The 18,658-nt window shown below is 41.7% G+C and overlaps 1 protein-coding gene across 2 annotated transcripts in view; it reads left to right on the top strand.

The window, feature by feature from the left end:
- Positions 1-18,658, top strand: part of BRE (brain and reproductive organ-expressed (TNFRSF1A modulator)) — a 724,026-nt gene that overhangs the window by 619,385 nt on the left and 85,983 nt on the right. The gene's annotated exons all lie outside the window — the stretch shown is intronic.

The following is an 18,658-nucleotide window of genomic DNA, read 5'->3' as shown; positions in this document are numbered from 1 at the left end:
GTTTAGGGCTGTTGTACATAGGGTCGCTATGAGTTGTAAGGGACTCGACGGCACATAACAACAACAACAACAACAGTTATAGATGATAATAATATCTTCGTTATTGTTGTTATTGTTGATTGCCTTTGAGTCAAGCACAACTCAAGCAACCCCAAGAACAAAAGGCCTGAAGCCCCTCTACAACTATCAACATTTATCAAAGTTCATAGAGTTTCCAGAAGCATTTTATTTAGGAAGTGGATGCCACTCCTGCATATATTATTAATTTTTCAGAGTTCAAAATTCAAAGTGCTTTACACTCATAATTCCATAGAATCCTCTCAAACAGCCCAATGAGATGGTTCCTTTTTAGTCCCCTTTTATAGACGAGGAAACCAAGGCTCCAAAGGAGAAAGTAACTCACCAGATGTCCTAATAGTTGAAAGACACGTCATTTGAACCAAGGTCTTCCAATGCTAGAACTGTTGTTTCCAACTGCCCTACCCCTGAACTGGGGCCCACTGCGGGGTTTAGAATTGGCCACAGATATGCTGAGGTCCTGGTCTTTTCAGCCCTTGCGGAGGCCCAAGCCCTCTGATCTGTATTGGCTGCCAGCCTCATCCAGCGTTCCCACTGTGCCATAAACTAGTACCTTTCTCTGGATAAGTGCCATAATCTGGAAAAAAAGTAGTAGGCACAGTGCAGCACTGTACTCATGAGAAACAGGAGTGGTCATTAGGATCCAAATCCCTTGTCTCCATAGTAAATAAGGATCCTAGTTCTTCTTTTCTATAACTGAGATAGTAAAGAATTTTGCTGATGTTACTACCAATGCTCCCCAGTGATGGCATTATCTTTTTGTACTGTAAGTCTTTAGAATTCTCCCTAGTGTTGAAAAAGTGGATTAAGGGATCCTTGTCTCCAGGGAAACCATGAAGCTTGCCAGTGATCAGCAAACTTTATGTAGAGGTGAGCTTAGTAAAGATAATTGCAGACAAGAACATTGGTGTGATTGAGCGATTATATTGACATTTTAAGTGCCAACCAGCCAGAAATCTCTCTTTTTAAATGAAAATATAAATCTAGTCCCATGTGTTTGTCCAATGAGCCTTTTGGTATAGACATAGAGTCTTATTTCGTTTTTCAGCTCTTAGTATTTGTAGAAATATCTGTGAGTGGCACAACGTTTGTGCTCAATTGCTAATCAAAACGTTGATGGTTTAGACCCAGCCAGAGGCACTTAGAACACAGGCCACAGTACTCTGCTTCTAATAGGTCGCAGGCTTGAAAACTCCAAGGCGCAGCAAGTCTGTTCTGTCATGGGGCGCGGAGGTTCTCTGTGAATCAAAAACCAATGGAAGGACATCCGCCAACAATATATGGGGGTTTACCATTTAATGCACTCCCAAGTTCCAGCTGAATTTCACATTCACTCCAAGAACATTTAAGCAAATGGTCTTTGTGCCAGGCACTATACTGAATTCCAAAGATAAAGGACTAAATGGAATGTGATCCTTTCTCTAAGTAATTCACAGCCTGGTATACTTAGATTCCCTGAAACTTTTTCCAGTGAACATTGTTATTACATTTGTTTTGGTTTTGATCTCATTGGCTATGCTAATATTTCTCACATTTTTTAGCTATATGCCTGGAAATCTCATATATGTTGTAAACAGTCGCCTGTGTCAGACAAATTGAAAGTATTTGCAGTGTTTATCCTTACGCTCCTGTTTGATGGAGACCTCAGAAATGTTTTGTGGCCTCCATAAATCATCTCCAAATGGCATAGCTTTTGTTTCACTCTGGAAGAACAGAGCAGGCCAAAGCCCGCCATTCAAACTGTTCCACCACAACTTGCCAATGAGAAGGTAGGACCCATTTCAATGGGATGATGCTTGAATGCTATGTTTACAAGAAGAAGAAGACATATTCAGTTAGTCTCTAACCAACAGCACAAAATACTTCAAAAGATGCGTTCTTCTGGGAGGGAGGTGTACAACCAAGATTGCAGGCTCAGTGAATCCATGGAGTAAACAAAAGGAGACTCTCCATTCTGTAGTGTTCAAAGGCAGTTTACACCAACATTGTTCACTGTTTCCATTATTCCTGGGATTTTAAGGGCTACAGGAAATCAACACAATTAGAAAGAATTGCTGCCTGACTTGGGTATTTCAAGTTTGATTCTTTCAACAACTAAAAAACAACCCAGATTAGCATTGGTACCCAGAGAGAGAACATGAGCATTTTGCTTGGTTATTTTAGCCAAAAGATGTGTTCACCAGAGGCAGCATGGTAGGAAGTAAGAACTTCAACTTCTATTTTTTATATAATTTTGTCCTTTGAAGTGAATTAAGTCACTTTCAGTTTCTTCATATAAAGTGCTAATGCAATTAAATAGATTGTTGTTGTTGGTTTTTAAAGTGTGTTGGGGCAGAAAATGGAAAAGCAGAGATAGCTGTTGTAGTTAACTCCTCTGGGATGGCTGGCCATCTCCATCTTTGGGAAATAGGATGGAGATAGCACTTGGCGAGAACTCCCGGGCAGATGCAGGCTGTTCATACAAATCACAGCTACACACACACACACACACACACACACACACACACACACACACACGCACACACACTGAATAAGTATTCAGATAACTCCACACTCCTGGAACTAGGCTTTGAGAAAAAGAAAAAGGAGCTGCCCATCCGCTAACGTAAAATCAAAATATAGGGACCCCAACCAAGTATATTCCTGAATTTTTTTTGTTGTCTCAACTTAAATAAAACAACATGCAAAAACACGCACTTTCAGAAGGAAAAGCCTTGCTTTTCACTCCAGCTCACCCACCCTGCTCCTCATTTGTCACTCTCATTCGTTGTCTTATATAACCTTCCAGACTTTCTTGATAGAAAAAAGAAATACAAATGTATTTTCTTAATGCTCCTCTTTCTTACATGAAGAATAGCATATTACATGCCCTCTTTGTACCTGGAAGGCACACAGTTTGAATCCACCATGGGAACTTCTTAGAGGGAGAAAGATGGGCCCCCCCCCAAAGTTTACTGCCTCTGAAAACCCACTGGAGGGTGGGCTGTGAGTCATCTCTGACTCAATAGCACCTGACAACAACAATCTTTGTACCTGGAGCAAGTGCTTTTGCAGTCTTGTTGCTAAGGATGTGTTGTTATCCCTAATCTCCCTTGATCCTGGTCACCAGGTTAATAAGGAGACTCAAAACCTGCAGTTTTTTATTAGGGTTGAGTTGAGTATTTTGTTTTTAGTGTTCTCAAACGTCTGTTGTGTTTCATACAGTAATTCATTTGGAACCTTCAGTTTTACAGTTCTTAATTCGTATATTTAAGGGAGATTTATATGTATACTTCTGCCACACTTAGGTTGTTCTTAGATATGCCTCTTTAATATCAGTAATAAATACCTTATATTATTTCAAAGCCCAGCAATTTCTTGTTTATCATCATGTAACTTGATCCTACCACAACCCCATGAAGTCATTGATGTAAATATTGTCCATTTTTTTAAAATGAGGAAAGGAAGATTATAGATCCTGTATACACTTTGTCTTGTTTCTCCCAATGGTAATATTGGTAATAACATTCTACATAAGAGATCATAACCAAAACTTTAGCAAAAATCAAAATGCAGAATATTTTTATCGCCACATGGATTCCTTGATATAAAAAGAATGCAAGTGGTGTGGAAGCAACTACTAAGTTACCTCCTCTAACTCCAATGAGGGAATAGTCCCATCAAAAAGGTTCACAACACAAAATCGATTTCCTTTGAGGTCAGTCAGACATGGCCCCATGCACCTACTTCTACCAATTCTAATACTTTCTGTCTCTCCAAGTGGTCTTGCAGTGGCTGCACAGAACTCACAGAACCAGACTCACAATAATGAGGTTTATTGGGTGGTCAACTCGTTACAATTTAGGTTGGAAACAGGATGTAATTGTTCAGTCAGGACAGAGTCTCAGGCATGCCCCAAGGCTCTGTTGACCTTCAGCCTCTCAGCTTTAGGTGTGCAGCTCTCTTAGTCCTGCTGATTATGATGTCCCCTGTCCTTTTCCCTCCAGGCCTCTAGGAAATTTGAGCCAAGCCCCCTGGCTCTGGCTCTGGTTCCATGGGGCACCAGTCCCTGGTCAGCTCTGTCTCAGCCAGCCTCTGGTTTACTGGAGCTGTTGTTCTCGTCCAAGTACTAGACTGATTGGCATAGGAATCTCTGGTCCAAGTGGTTGTGTACTGGACTCTCCAGTTCTTCATTCCCACTGGTAGTGAGAGTAATCGTAATCTGCCTGTTTAGTTTAAGCCTGGTGGGGTGGTGAGACTAACCAGTCCAGTCAGCACTAGTCTGCACTCTTTTGGTTGCGTTCTCACACTCGCCTTATTCACACCATTGGCCAAGTCCTACCCAGTCAAACCCATTTTGAAAAATCAGCTTATGCCCCACGTGATGTGTCTTCTATGACCACGCCCCCCTCTTCTTTCTCCCTGGACCCTGGTCCTCCATTTCTAGAACTTTTTTCGCTTCAAGAATGTTACAGAAATGAGAACGTACAGTATGTAACACTGCTGTTTGCTTTTTTTTTTTCACCCAAAAAGGCTGTAGAATTCTGTGATGAGTTCTTCTCAGACTCATTGCCATCAGCTTGGAACTGCCTCACAGCTCATCCTCTGGCAGGTTTCGAAGGCTGTAAATCACACCTGTGGAGACAGTCTATCTCCCATGGAGCTGCTGGTGGATGCTGCTGTTGTTGGGTGCTGTCAAGTCAACTATGACTCACAGTAGCCCAGTGGACAGCAGATCTGAACCGTGCCCTATCCTGCACTGTCTTCACTATCTCTGATACGTGCCCCAGCCCATTGCCACAGTTCCTGCGTCAGCCCATCTTACTAAGCGTCTTCCTCTCTTTCTCTGACCCTCCGCCTTTCCCAGCATGATGTCTTTCCCTCAGGGCTCTTCCCTCCTGACAACATGCCCAAAGTATGTGTGAGGGAGGGAACGTGCTCCTTTTGGGTAGGAATCTATAAATTTGATATGTAGACTACCAATGAGGACACTGGTCAGTTTTGCCATTCTGCTGGCTCAACAGCAAAGGGTTGGAGTTTGATCAGCCCTCAGCCATGTGGTGAAAGTCACTTTAAACAATCAGTCTACTATCCCACATCATCTGACTGCTCCATTCTTTCTGTTTCCCCTCATGAGGCTCCCACACCTACACCCGCGCCTCCACCTCTCCAGGCCGCTGGCCAGACTCCAGTGCTTCCACACCTCCATCCCCTTCTGATATTCTATCCCTCCCTTAAACTCTTTCCCCTTTCTTTTCCCTGTATCACCTGTCTCTGTTCTCATTCACTATCTCGTTATCAATGATATATAGCCCTTCACAAGCTTATTGTGCATTATCCTTGACTGCCTCAACCTAACCTAAAACAATCAAACGCACTAGTATCAAATAAATTCTACCCTACAGGACAAAAAAAATCATGCTGTGTGGTTTCTGCAGCTGTAAATGTTTGTAGAATCAGACTTTCAAACTCCCATCCTTTCTGTTATCAGTCAAGTACTTTTCACCATCATTGTGCATGTGTATGTATGTGTTATCTGGGTTTTCAGAAGCAGTTAATTACACACTAGGAGATTGCCCATCTTTCTCCCATAGAGTGGCTGGTGGATTTGAGCCACATACCTTCTTGATTGTGGTACAGTTTCTTACTGCAAGGCCACCAAAACCATTAGGGCTTCTTAAGTCTGATATTAGGGATTTAGTACATTTGGACAAATTTTTAAGTAAGATATTTTGGAATAAACTATATCTTGTGATACTGAAGATCTCAGACTCATTCTTCAAAATTCAGCAATAAAATCAGTGTAACCAGCATGGTATCACTTGACTCCTGAATTAATTCACCAAAATCAAGGACAAACACATTTGGACAGTGAAGGGTTTCCGTAATTGTGTTCTTACATCTTTTACAGGATTACACACTTAGAAGGTACTCAGCAAAATGGTCAATTCCTGTCAGTAACCCTTAGAGAATTTGCTTTACTCTGGCTTCAGACAATTCCTCATCTCCTTCATCTCTTTGCTTGTAGGTAAATATCACCCTAACTGAAGTCATTGATATAATTCCTTTGAGTAACTACTGGTGTTACATAAATAGCCTTATGAATATTACATTTCATAATAATTCTGTTTATGAATTTTTTTTTAAATATCACATCGTCCAACAAGTAAAATTTCCTAAAGGTGGAATGTTCATATGGAGTGGCATGTTGTTTAAAAAGTGATCACTATCATGAAACATATTTTGATGAGTTTATTCAATTTTTTAAATTTAATGGGAAACGTGACAGGCATTTTACTCAATCCATAGACATAGTACTTTTGTGGCTAAAAAAAAAAATCTTGGCTCTTAACTAACTTGTGGTACACTAGCTTCTTTTTTTCCTAAATAAAATCTTTGTCAACAATTTCACAGTATATTTTGTATGTGTGTAGAGTGGAGGGGTACAGTTTGTGTGTGTGGACAGTTTGTGAATATTTTGAAGTGGTAGTTCAGGAATCTAATAGTAGTAAAAGCAGCTCCAAATCTGTGGTGAATTTATGGTTAACTGTTACTGTAGTTTTTTCTTCTGTATGTTTGGGGGTTTTTTTCCATCTCAGTCCATCCGTGGTCAGTTCATTGGATGAGAAGGTGACTGTTTACACTGGGCATTCTAGGCCCTGATTCTGTGTAGTGGCTCCCGCACCGTGCTGGTCTCAGCACACGCCTCTGCCTCATGTCAGCAGATAGATGTGGATGAGAACACAACGAGGACGTCAGGGGTCCAGCCTAGAAGTAGCATTTATCCCCTCCACCATATCCCATGGGTCAGAATTCACTCATTCATTCCACCTAGCTGGAAGAAGTTGGAAAAATGGTTTTGCTATGCCCAGGAAGAAATATTTGATGAGGATATAGCAGTGTCCTGTGTAAAAAGACATGCACAAGAATGACCATGGCAGCATTGCTTGTGGTGGTAAAAACTGGGGAAAGGCCAAAGGTTTTGATAGGAAAAACCACTGCCCGTGAGTCAATTCTGACTCATCATGACTCTCCATGATCAGGTTTCTGAGGCTGTAAATCTTTGTAGACAGACACTGCTTATCTTTCTCCTGAGGAGCAGCTGGTGGATTTGAATCACCAACCTTTCAGTTTACAGTGCAACATGTAACACACTGCACCACCAAAGCTCCCGCATTGATAGACGCTGTTATTCCTGTTGTTAGGTGCCTTCCAGTCAACCACGGCTCACAGCAACCCTGTGAACAACAGAGCTGAGCCTTGCACTGCCCTGCACCAGGAGCTATGATGGCCATTGTTTGAGTTTTAAATTGACGGGAGCACATAGTAAAGGACATTGGCTTTACCATTTGAAATACTGTACTGTTGTAGGTACCATCAAGGTGGTGGCTCTAGTCCATAAGCAGCCCTGTGGGCCATAGAAGGAGACTCTTGTGACAGCCTCACAAACTCTGCTGTACTTGTTAAAATCACCATGTTAGCCAGCCCATCTCGTTGAGGGGTTGCTTCATTTTCCTAGGCCAGCTACTTTTCCAAGAATAAAATCCTATTCCAGAGACTGGGCCCTTCTGATAACATGCACAAAGTATGTTTAGAAACTCAAACACTGTCATTGTTGTCATTGCTGTTTGCCATTGAGTCAGAGCTGACTCATCGCTGACCCTCCACCAGTTTTCGGAGGCAGCTAATCACAGGGGAAGAGATTGCCCATCTTTCTCCTGCAGAGCAGCTTGTGGATTAGAACCATGAGCCTTAGGGATTGCTAATCAGCTTCTTAACACTAGCCTACCAGAGCTCCCTTTACTGTAATTAGGAGCAATAAAAAGAATCTATATCCTATATAAGAATGTGACAAAAGAATAGAACTCAACACTTGAAAAGGTAGGTTGGCATCCATATTGATTTTGTGCTTTTTTTCTGATGCTGGGGAAGTGGGACGCATCTGGGCTTGGTCAAGCGAAGAGATCACAGATACTGCTGGGCCTCATTGTTTAAATCAACCTCAGTACCCTCAGCAGAATGCTACCTGGTACTTCGACAGTTTTCTTACATCTCCCCTACAATTTCCATTAATTCTGTGTTTCTTTTCTTTGATCCTTTGAATCATTTGTCTTCAGAATCTTAATGTGAAGTCTGTCTAGACATCTACTGCAAAGGTTATTTTCCCACAGAGAAACCATGCAAAGCCTCATTTTATTTATTCCCAGTGTAAGCCAAGTATTATTGTTGTTGTTGTGTGCTGTCAAGTCACCTGCGACTCATAGAGACCCTGTGTACAACAGCCCTAAACCCTGCTCTATCCTGAACCAACCTCATTGTCTCTGACACACCGACCCTTATTTCCCCAGTCATTGAGTCAGTCCATCTTATCCACAGTCTTCCTCTCTTGTTTGCCCTTCCACCCTCCCAAGCATGATGACCCTCCTTGCAACATGTCCAAAGTATGTCAGACAGAACTTAAGAATCTTTGCCTCCAAGGAGCACCCTGGTTTCACCCTCTCCAGGACAAACCTATTTGTTCTCCTAGCAGTCCATTCAATACTCTTCTCCAGCACCACAGTTCAAAGGCATCAGTTCTCCTCCTATCATCCCTAGTCATTGTCCAACTTTCTGATGCACGTAATTGTAAAGACCGTGGCCTGGATCAGGCACACCTTAGTCTCCAGACTGACATCATTGCTCTTCAGTACTCTTGAGAGGTCCCTGTCAGAAGACTTTCCAAGTACAATTCGTGTCTTGATTTCCTGGCTGTTGCTACCAAGAGTGTTGATTGTGGAGCCAAGCAGACTAAAACTGTTAACAATCTTAATCTCTTCACCAAGTGTTAGGTATCTAAATTTACAAAATACTGTCTCTTTAAAAAAGTATCTCATGCTTGCAAAGACATTACCAGATCTATCATTTCAGGGAACAAAAGCTGAGGCTGGTAACAAAAAGGAATGATTGCTATACAGTTATTACCACAGGTACAACCCAACTTCCAGGGCAACCACATTACTTAATAAACATGTCAAATCTCTTTTATCTTAGAATGAAAGACCTAAGAGAACCACCACTGTAATTATTGCCAGCCTTGTTCCATCCTTTATCTTACTTCTAGTGAACAGTCTGTAAATAATCAATCCAGAACAATCCACTGGCTTGTTGTTTTCCCCTAGCCTTCGCCCCTCCCCTTCTTTCTCAGCTCAAAAGTGTTCAGTCTTTGCTGTCTCCACCCTCTGAAGTGGATTCTGTGCTCTCTGCACTCAGAATGAGTCAGCATGTGCTTACATACCTGCATTTCCAGGGAAGTGGACTGAGGATATAAAAAAAACTCCATCCATCCAACCATAGATAAAAAAATCAAGATTCTCCATAGCAACTCTATAGTTAGCTCAGCAGCCACACTGGAACATATAGCCAGCCCAGCTCCTTTGGGAAAATCTACCTGGAGAATGACTTTTGATCTCCTGAGTAAAATGTTCACTTCTCTGACAGCAAACCTTTTGTGAAAGGGAAACAGGCTCCTTCAAAACTGGGTGGTGGTGCGATAAAGGCCAGCCACTCCTGTTTAAATGTTTGTCATTTTGGTGTGGATTTTGTTTAACAAGGTTCCTACCTTATCTGTCTCCTTTTAGATTTATAGCTCCAGAGCCCATAAAAAAGGAGGCCACAGATGTGAGCTTGGGCTTGGAAAGATGACAAACAAGATTATTCAATAGTTGTAACACTGTAACACTTTTTTATTTTGCTGTTGTTGTTTACTATGAAGATTACAGCAGGGTCTCTGTCTTGACTGATAAATAGGTATTTGCAGTAATTGGCTACCCATACATATTATAAAAATGCTAGAAGGGATATTACCAAGACATTAGTATCTATGCTATTTTCCATTATTTCCTTTGGAAAGTGGGGTTAAGTGAACTCTTATATTATTTATTGAACACCTGAGGCTGAATACTGTATGTTTTTGTTGTTGTTATGTACCTCCAATCATAACTGACTCATAGCTAATATTCAAACAGGTTTTCAGAGACTGTACATCACACAGAGGAGACTGACTATCTTTCTTCTGCTTTTGGGTTGACAGTGCAATTCCTTACCACTAAGTCACCGGAGCTCCCTGTATTATTGTTATTATTGTTGTTGTTAAATGCCGTCGAGTCAAGTATGACTCAGCAACCCTGTCAACAGCCCACCTGAACCCTGCCCTAGCCTGCGTTAGATTGTTGTTGTGTGCTGGAGGGTCAGCGCTGGATTGGATCCATCTGGACAGCACACAACAACAACAACAATACTATATTAGTACAGAATACGGTATTAGGTGCATAGGAAATGGGCCCTCCCTTATGAAACTTCAAATCATAAAATCACTGTTATACCCTGCCATTCCAGAAAGTAATAATGAATTTGTCCCTTAGGAAAGGACTTTTATAGAGAAAGAGGTCGGACAAGTTCTTTGAGGGTGGTGTCTGGAACACACACGTGTGCTTCATGGCTTTTATGCTTTGCAGAGTTTTGGCCACTGCTTTTATTCTGCTTGTATTTGATTATATATAAGCCAGATAGATACCAGGAACCATGGTGGTCTTCTGATTAAACTCTTGGCTGCTACCTGAAAGGTCGGTGGTTTGAACCTATTCGCACTCTTGTAGGAGAAGGGTGTGGCCGTCTGTGCCCAGAAAGACTCACAGTCTTAGGAAACAAATGGTGGCGGTTCTGCTCTGTCCTGTAAGATTGCTGTTGGCTACAGTCGCTTCCACGTTACTGGGTTTGATTTTCAGTCAACCAGATAACCCCTTCATCTTCTCACTCCTGAGCTTGGAATCAGCTTACTGTGCACCCAGATGGCATGACTACTCCTTCAATGTGTTCTTATTTTCTGCTGTTTCTATGGAAGAGAAAGTCTTGGTCCTCAATCCAAATCACAATAATTGTTGTCAAGTATAGAACACCCACTAACCACACACTGTGCAAGAAATGTCATATACATAATCTCATGTAATCCTCACAACAGTTCTACGTGATAAAAGCCAAGGGAAACATGGAAGCAGAGAGAGTTTATAAGTTGCCCACAACACAAAAGGAGGGAAGAGCAGAACTGGATTACAACCTGGGTCTTTAATGTTCGGGTTCAAACTCTGAGCTCTTTCTGTTCTGCAGTCATGTTCTAGCTTATTCACATGGTGATAAAATACTAATTCATATTTCTTGATCTTTATCGTGATAATGATTTTGCCCTATTACACTAAGGTTCAAGAATCAGTTATACAGGGGCACATGAACACTGACATACAGCACATACAGTGATTATCTACATAGATCTGGAGACAGAGTAATATGGGGAACACCTTCTCTGGAGTTTCCATTTAAAAGAAGTCTATCCCTAAATACACAGCCAGGTCTCAGTGGAATGCTTGGCTTGTCAGGCAGTGTTTGAGATAAAAAGAGGCATCTGCTTCACAAGTATTGAATTTTTCAAAAAGGCACAGCCCAGGGTCTTGGAGTTTTTACCTATCACCTCAAATAGAGAAGACTTCTTAGAATGCAAAGTGCTGGGACGTATTTGATTTGTTTGAGCTTGAAGCTGGACCAAAGCCACCACCTGCCACTTCCTGCTACATCAGAGATTGTTTCTTCAAGGTCTCACTCACCCAGGCAGTGAACCAACGTGACCTCCTCTTCTCATGACTTGAGGCCTCGCAGGGCTACTGTGCTTCCCACTGCAGTGATGTGACTCAGTCACAGTCCTCTAAATAGTTCCTGATTGCCTTTTTCAGAAAAAGAACATTTAAGAGACCAACCTTTTAACATATTGTGAAAACAAGCCTCTTAAATATCTGTGTTTTTTACAAGTGTTATGTAGATATGTAGAAATGAAAGCCATTCCATTTATTGGAAAAAAAAGAAAATACTGAAAGCTTCTATCATCCCAAAATCCATTCATTCCAGAGCTATGGTTAAATGTGAAAGGGCCAGCCAGTTGGGCTAAATATGCAGTATAATATTGGAAGACTTCACTTAAATGTTTGAAAATGGCAGGTTCAAACTGGGATTTCCAGTTTGGTGGTATATATGTATATACACACACTGCTATTCACTGATAATGGCCTATAAATTTGGGAATATGAGCTAGTCACTAATGTTTAGTAATCTCAGGTGATCACTTAGTCATTTCAGGCACAGGTTAGAATTTAGAAGTCCTTCTACTTTCAAAGTCATTATTATTCCATTGATGTGTGTGTAAAGAAAAACAGAACAGATACTGCAGAAGCACATTTTGGGAGGGGAGGAAAAGGGAAAGTTATGGCAGCTGGTCGAGAATTTGGGGGGTTATTTGGGGAAAGTATCCAAGAGGAGGTGGTTTTAAGATTCTACTTCATCGGTGGGGTGTGGTATTATGAAAGGAGAAAAGAGATTATTGTTAGTATTTAGGCCATTTTGTTTTTTATTAGAAAACAATGCAGTGCTCCCTGATGGGTCCATGATAGAACTCTACAAAGAACTGTAATTCAAAAAGCCCAATAGAATACAAACACCTACAAAAATGTTGTAAAAGCCAAGTGGAATGTGTTTTTTCCCTTTGAATTTAGGATTATGTTGTCTTGAGTTAGCAGCTGTATTCAAGTTGATTTCCACCCATAGTGACCTGTCTTCCCCATTCTTTAACAGAAATATCCGCAGTTGGATTGCCTTGACAAACAAATTCATCTTTCATGGGTTAGAAGGCTAGAAGTCCAAATACAGAGCACTAGCGCTGAGGGGAAACTTTCTCTGTCAGCTCTGGGCAAGATCCTTGTCTCTTTGAACGTCTACTTCCTGGTTCCTTGGAGATCTCCATGTGTCTTACCACGTCACCGCTTCTCATTTTCTGGCTTAATCTTTTATATCTCAAAAGAGATTGATTTAACGCATACTCTATGCTAGCTCTGCTTCAGTCACATAACAAAGACTAGCCATTCCCAAATGAGTTTATCACCACAAGCATAAAGGTTCAGGTTTACAGTACACATTTTTAGGAGACACATTCAGTCCATACCAGAGAGGGAGTCAAAATGAATGAAGAAAGATTACTTAACTGTGGGGCACCAGAGGTACATGCAATAGTACATTGTAAGGCACTCAGTAATTCAACAAGAAATGTTATCATGTGATCTTCTCCAGATTCCTCATCTAATATGGAAACAGGAACAGAATTGAGATGAAAAAATAAGTTGATTCTCTACATTAATGTTTATAAATACTTAAAATTCCATGCATGAGTATATCACAAGAGAGGAAAAGGTAATAATTTTAATTGATTTTTTTAAAGAGTATAGAAATGAGCTACTTATTTGCCAGCTGGTATTTTTTTTCTTCTTTTCATTGTGTAAACCACCTTGGCTTAAAAAAAAAAAAGGTGAGGGAAAAATTTCTTTTCTTTATTCATATTTGAGAATGAGGCATCTCAGGATTCCATGAACTTTTCCCCATCTGAAACACAGCTCCAGTTTGTGCGGATTGACCAGCTCAGGAGGGGATCAGCAGGGCTAGTGTTTGTCATTCCACTATTACCCTTGCACTTTTTAAATCCAAAACTATCTCCATATTTATAGGTAGAGAAATGAGAAGTACAGTTATATATTTCTGTCATAACTCAAACTGAACTCATTACCATCAAGTCAGAACCACTTCATAATTGACCATTGGGTTTCTGAAGCTGTGAGGGGAGAAGTCCCATGGGAGGAGTTGTCTGTCTTTCTCCCTCAGAGCCACTGGTGGATTTGAACCACCAGAGAGACTCACCATTCCGGTTAGCAGTGCACCCTCCTAGGCACTACACACCAGAATTAAATCCAATTGCTACATGTTCCTTTGATTCCTTCTTGTCTCTGCAAAGCTCATATCAAATCATGATCACCATCATAATCCTTTAACAAATCCAGTTGTATTCTTCTGAACTTTTTCCTCTGTATCATCCAAAGTTACTTCCTTCTTCTTTGGCATTGAAGGAACCCAAGACTATGTTTTGCTCTCAACAAGACAGCACCTGACACATGGAAAACGCTCAATAGAAACAAAGATTTTAAAGACTCAAAAAAGTGGACACAGGTTGTCCTTCTCTTGTCTGTGTCAAGGCTTCCACATTTTCAGCTGATAAATCTTTAGACTGCAGTGTTTCATTCTGTTGTAAACAGCGGCACTCTGGTCAGCACCGACTCAGTGGCACCTAACAAGAGCAACAAGGGGCTCCGTTCTGACCCTGAAAGAAGGGTGGCTGCCAGCAACATCCAAAAGAAGCACTTTTGTCAACAGTCTGAGGAGTGTTTACTTAAGAATGTCTGAATCTCATTAAGAACAGTAAACTTTGAGGAGTTTTCACTTAAGTTGTCCTCGTCTTGATTTCCAGAACCATGGTAGCTTTGAAAACCAGCGGTCTTAGAACCACAGCAGCCACGAAAGAGGACTAAATGGTCTTGGAAATTATTTTAGGCTGGATTCTCTAGAAGAGTTAAACCAGGGATGTGTCTGCAGGCATCTAGCCTGTGCGTGTTGTTTTTTTCACTTTTCTCTTTATTGAGGTATTAGTCTTTTTTACACAAGATGACGGCTTATGGTGACTTTACATCAGCACCACTTTTTCAACACGACACACTCATTTATGTCTACATTTTGGCAATCCTCACAATATTTCAAACATTTTTATAAAGTTATCATTATGCACTCAATAGGATGCAATATATAGCATAAACATAACTCCCATGGACTGGGGAACCAGGCAATTCATGTGACTCACTTTATTGTGGTATTTGCTTTATTGTGGTGCCCTGGAACCAAATCTGAAGCATCTCCAGGTGTTTCTATATTACAGGTGTGCCTGTATATCTAAATGGAGAGTGAGTCGTATCCAAGGCTAACAGTTGAAAACTGGTCGGAGCCTTTTCTCAACATACAAAGTTGCAGAGATTCATGAACCCCAAATTGTCGTTGGTAACATGGCAGGCTGCTTGCTCATAGGGCTGCAGGAGCTGGTGAAGCACATCCAGTAACAAAATCTACAAGTCCTACAACAAGTTGTTGGCTTATATCCCAAGAACTGAAGGCCAGAGGATGAATCAGATGCAGCGTCAAGAGTCAAGGGGCTTTCAAGACATCCATATATACCAGATGCAGGCTGAACTCCCAAGGAAACTGATTGGCTCTCTAGTGATTGGCTCAGACTGATTGGCTTTTCATCTGAAATGTCCCCATCAGATCACAAGGTGAAATGTGATTCTATTGTACTGAGGAAGAGCATTAGGTCCCGTGTGCGTAAGACCACTGAGAATCAAAGCCTGGTCACGATGACACATTACATTAACTACTGCATGGCCCCATCTGTTGCAGAGCAGATATTTTCATAGAGTTTTCCATCGCTGCAACCTTTTGGAATCCTCAGGCCTTTCTTCAGACATATTTCTGAGGGGCTTCAGACCACTAAGTTCTTGTGAATAGATAAGCATTTAGCCATTTGTATCACCCAGGAACTCCTAGTTTGGCTTTGTGCATATTATATACGCAAGTAGTCATTGATGCAAAATGTGTAGTTTGGAAGAGAGAAGCAGAGTGAGGAACTCAATAAAATAGAAGAGGCAGCATATTGCTGAGGCAGAGACTCAAATGCAAACCTGGCTCAACTCAAGGATGCAGACATTGAAGGCAGTCAGATGAAGGTGTGGCTTGATAGAAGTTTACTTTTACTGCAAAAGTTGATGAGAGTTTATCAGAAAGTTGAAAACTGGAGAGAAGTGAATTCAGTCAGTAAAAAAAAAAAAAGAAGAAGAAGAAGAAGGGCTTTGAGAACCTCTCATGTCAGAAGTACAAAAAGGGTGCCTGCTCTTAAGTTGCTTATTGTCAAGTTGCTGCTATGTGCCATCGAATCAAAATCAACCCTCCAACAGGTTTCAGAGGTAGTAAATCGCAAGAGAGGAGATTGATAGCCCATGGTGGATTCAAATCACCTGCCTTTGGGATTGATGTGCAGCTTCTTACCACTAGGCTATGTTGTTGTTGTTATGTGCTGTTAAGTCACTTGTGACTCATAGCAACCCTGTGTACAATTGCCATGAAACCTGCTCTATCCCATGCCAACCTTATTGTCTCTGACACACCTACTCTCATTACCCCTGAATCAATCCCTGTCATCCCGGGTCTTCCTCTCTTGTGCTGACCCTCCTCCACCCTTCCAAGCATGATGTCTCTCTCCAAGGACTGGTCTGTTCTTGCAACATGCCCAAAGTATGTCAGACTAAGCGACGGAATCCTTGCCTCCAAGGAGCAGCCTGGTTTCACCTGTTTGTTCTCCTGGCAGTCCATGGTATATTCAATACTCTTCTCCAGCACCATAGCTCAAAGGCATTAGTTCTCCTTCTTTTTTTTTTAAAGACTTTCTTTTTTTAAAGTTTTTTATTATTATTTTATTATTTTGTGTGTGTATGTGCGTGTACTGTCAAATCAGATATGACTAGTACAAGAGGAGATTGTCCCTCCTTTTCCCGGCAGAGCATCTGGTGGATTTGAACTGTGTGCCTCTGGGATTGCAGTGCAGCTTCTTGCCACTAGGCCACCAGAGCTCCCCTAGTTCTCCTTCTGTCATCCCTAGTCATCCACCTTTCTGACACATAGCAAGTAATTGTCAAGACTGTGTCCTGGATCAGGTGTACCATAGTCTACAAAGTGATGTCGTTGCTCTTCAGTACACTGGAGAGGTCCCTAACAGCAGACTTTGCTAATGCAATTCATCTTTTAATTTCCTGGTTGCTGGTACCAAGAGTGTTAATTGTGAAGCTAAGGAAACTAAAGTTGTTAACAATCTCAATCTCTTCAGTATCTATTATGATGCTACTAATCAGCCCAGTGGTGATAGGAAGCCTGAAATAACAAAAGAGCTCACAAGTGGGAGAAGAACTTCCAGAATTCCATGTGAACCAGCAGAGAGAACAGAAACCCCTGCCTGAGTTCACAGTGACACCATTTAAACTAGCTGCTGACTTAACTTGGAACTACATATGAAATGTTGAGGTACAGGAGTTGAGAGACCAGGAGGGCCCAGCAACATTCATCCTCTCCCACCCGGCCCAGGCTCTTTCTGGACAATATCTCACAGAAAAGTCATCTTCACAGCTACTCTGCTCTCAAGCCAGTCTCCTGGAAGGCCACCAATGTTTTCTACTTTGTTAAAGATCAAAGATAAAAGCCAATACAGGAATGTGGCATGTTGTGTCGGCCCAATTTAGAAGTTAATTCTTACCAGATTCCCTGGATTAAACACCTTCTGCTCTACCTGGCTCTTAATGACAGGACCACCCATCCATGAACTGAGGTTCCAAACTTTGGATAAAGAAAACTTTGTTTAATTTTCTCCTTTGATCCATGTTAGGACCACATGGTACGATGCAGTGGGCATGATGCAGAGTGTGCAGTAGTACAGTGTGCATTATGGTGCAGTGTGTTGTGTTCAGTGCACTGCAATTTGTATACTACACACACACAGTGTGCTGGGGTGTGGTGCAGTGCACACCCCCCATTGCAGATGCAGCATTCCATACAGAGTTTATAGTGTGGTGCAGTACAGTACTGCCGTGCTCCACACTCTACAGCACGGTACATTGTGGGCAGTGCTTCCAGCCTTGACTGCACTCAGAACTGAACATGTAATCGTCCTCCTACCACCTTCTTACCCCTTCAGCCCCTGTTTAGGAACCACCGGTGGCATAGTTCTTTATTTCTTCCCTTTGCTTTGGCTTCTTGGTTCTGTAGCACAATATTCAGACTCTCTTCTGACATCCATCTTGGTCTTTCCTCCCGTCTCTGTCTTTGCAATGACCTTTTACATTCTTTCTGGATGATATTCTTGATCTCCTCCCAGAGCTCATCTGGTCTTTGCTCATTAGTGTTCAAAGCCTCAGACCTGCTTCTGAGATGGTTTTGAAATTTAGGCGGGATAGAGTCAAGGTAGATTTTGGTTCCCATGGATTTGATTTCATTTTCCTCAACTTCAGCTTGAACCTGCACATGAGTAGTTGATGGTGTGTTCCACAGTCAGCACCCAGGCTAGTTTTCACATCTGACACTGAGCTTCTCCTGCAGAGTGGTAAGGAGCTGTGCCGCAAATCCCAAGGAACACAGTTTGCATCCACCAGCTGCTCCACAGGAAAAGGATGGGCTGTCTCCTCTCATGCAATTTACTGCCTCAGAAAACCCACTGGAGGGTCTGTTTTGACTTGACAGTACACAACAACAGTGGCCCTTATTTGTTGAGTTATATTCATAGATGGAGTGAGGTGGGTTCTGCTCAGCTTGAATATTTGTGAACCAATTTCATAGATAGGGTAATGGCGAGCGGGTCTTGAGAACTCCTCAGATAATGGGAAGAGCTCATCTCACAGTCTGAAGTCCTGGCTGTGAGGCTGTGTCTTCTGTAAGATAGGACTGACATCTGTCTGTCTGCCACACATGACTGTTTGAAAGGACTGATTTTGCCACTGAGTTAGCTCCAACTCAGAGCAAGCATATGGACAACAGAATAAGCATATAACCTCTTTAACACGTTGCCGCAAATGACGGTAATACATTGGGGGGGAAAATGTGTTTCTTTTTTTTT

The sequence above is a fragment of the Elephantulus edwardii genome, unplaced genomic scaffold (assembly GCF_000299155.1).
Source record: "Elephantulus edwardii isolate Elephantulus edwardi_28Jun2011 unplaced genomic scaffold, EleEdw1.0 scaffold00009, whole genome shotgun sequence".
NCBI lineage: Eukaryota > Metazoa > Chordata > Mammalia > Macroscelidea > Macroscelididae > Elephantulus > Elephantulus edwardii.
The sequence above is the reverse complement of the archived record's forward strand: the minus strand, read 5'-3'. Positions and strand labels throughout refer to the sequence as shown.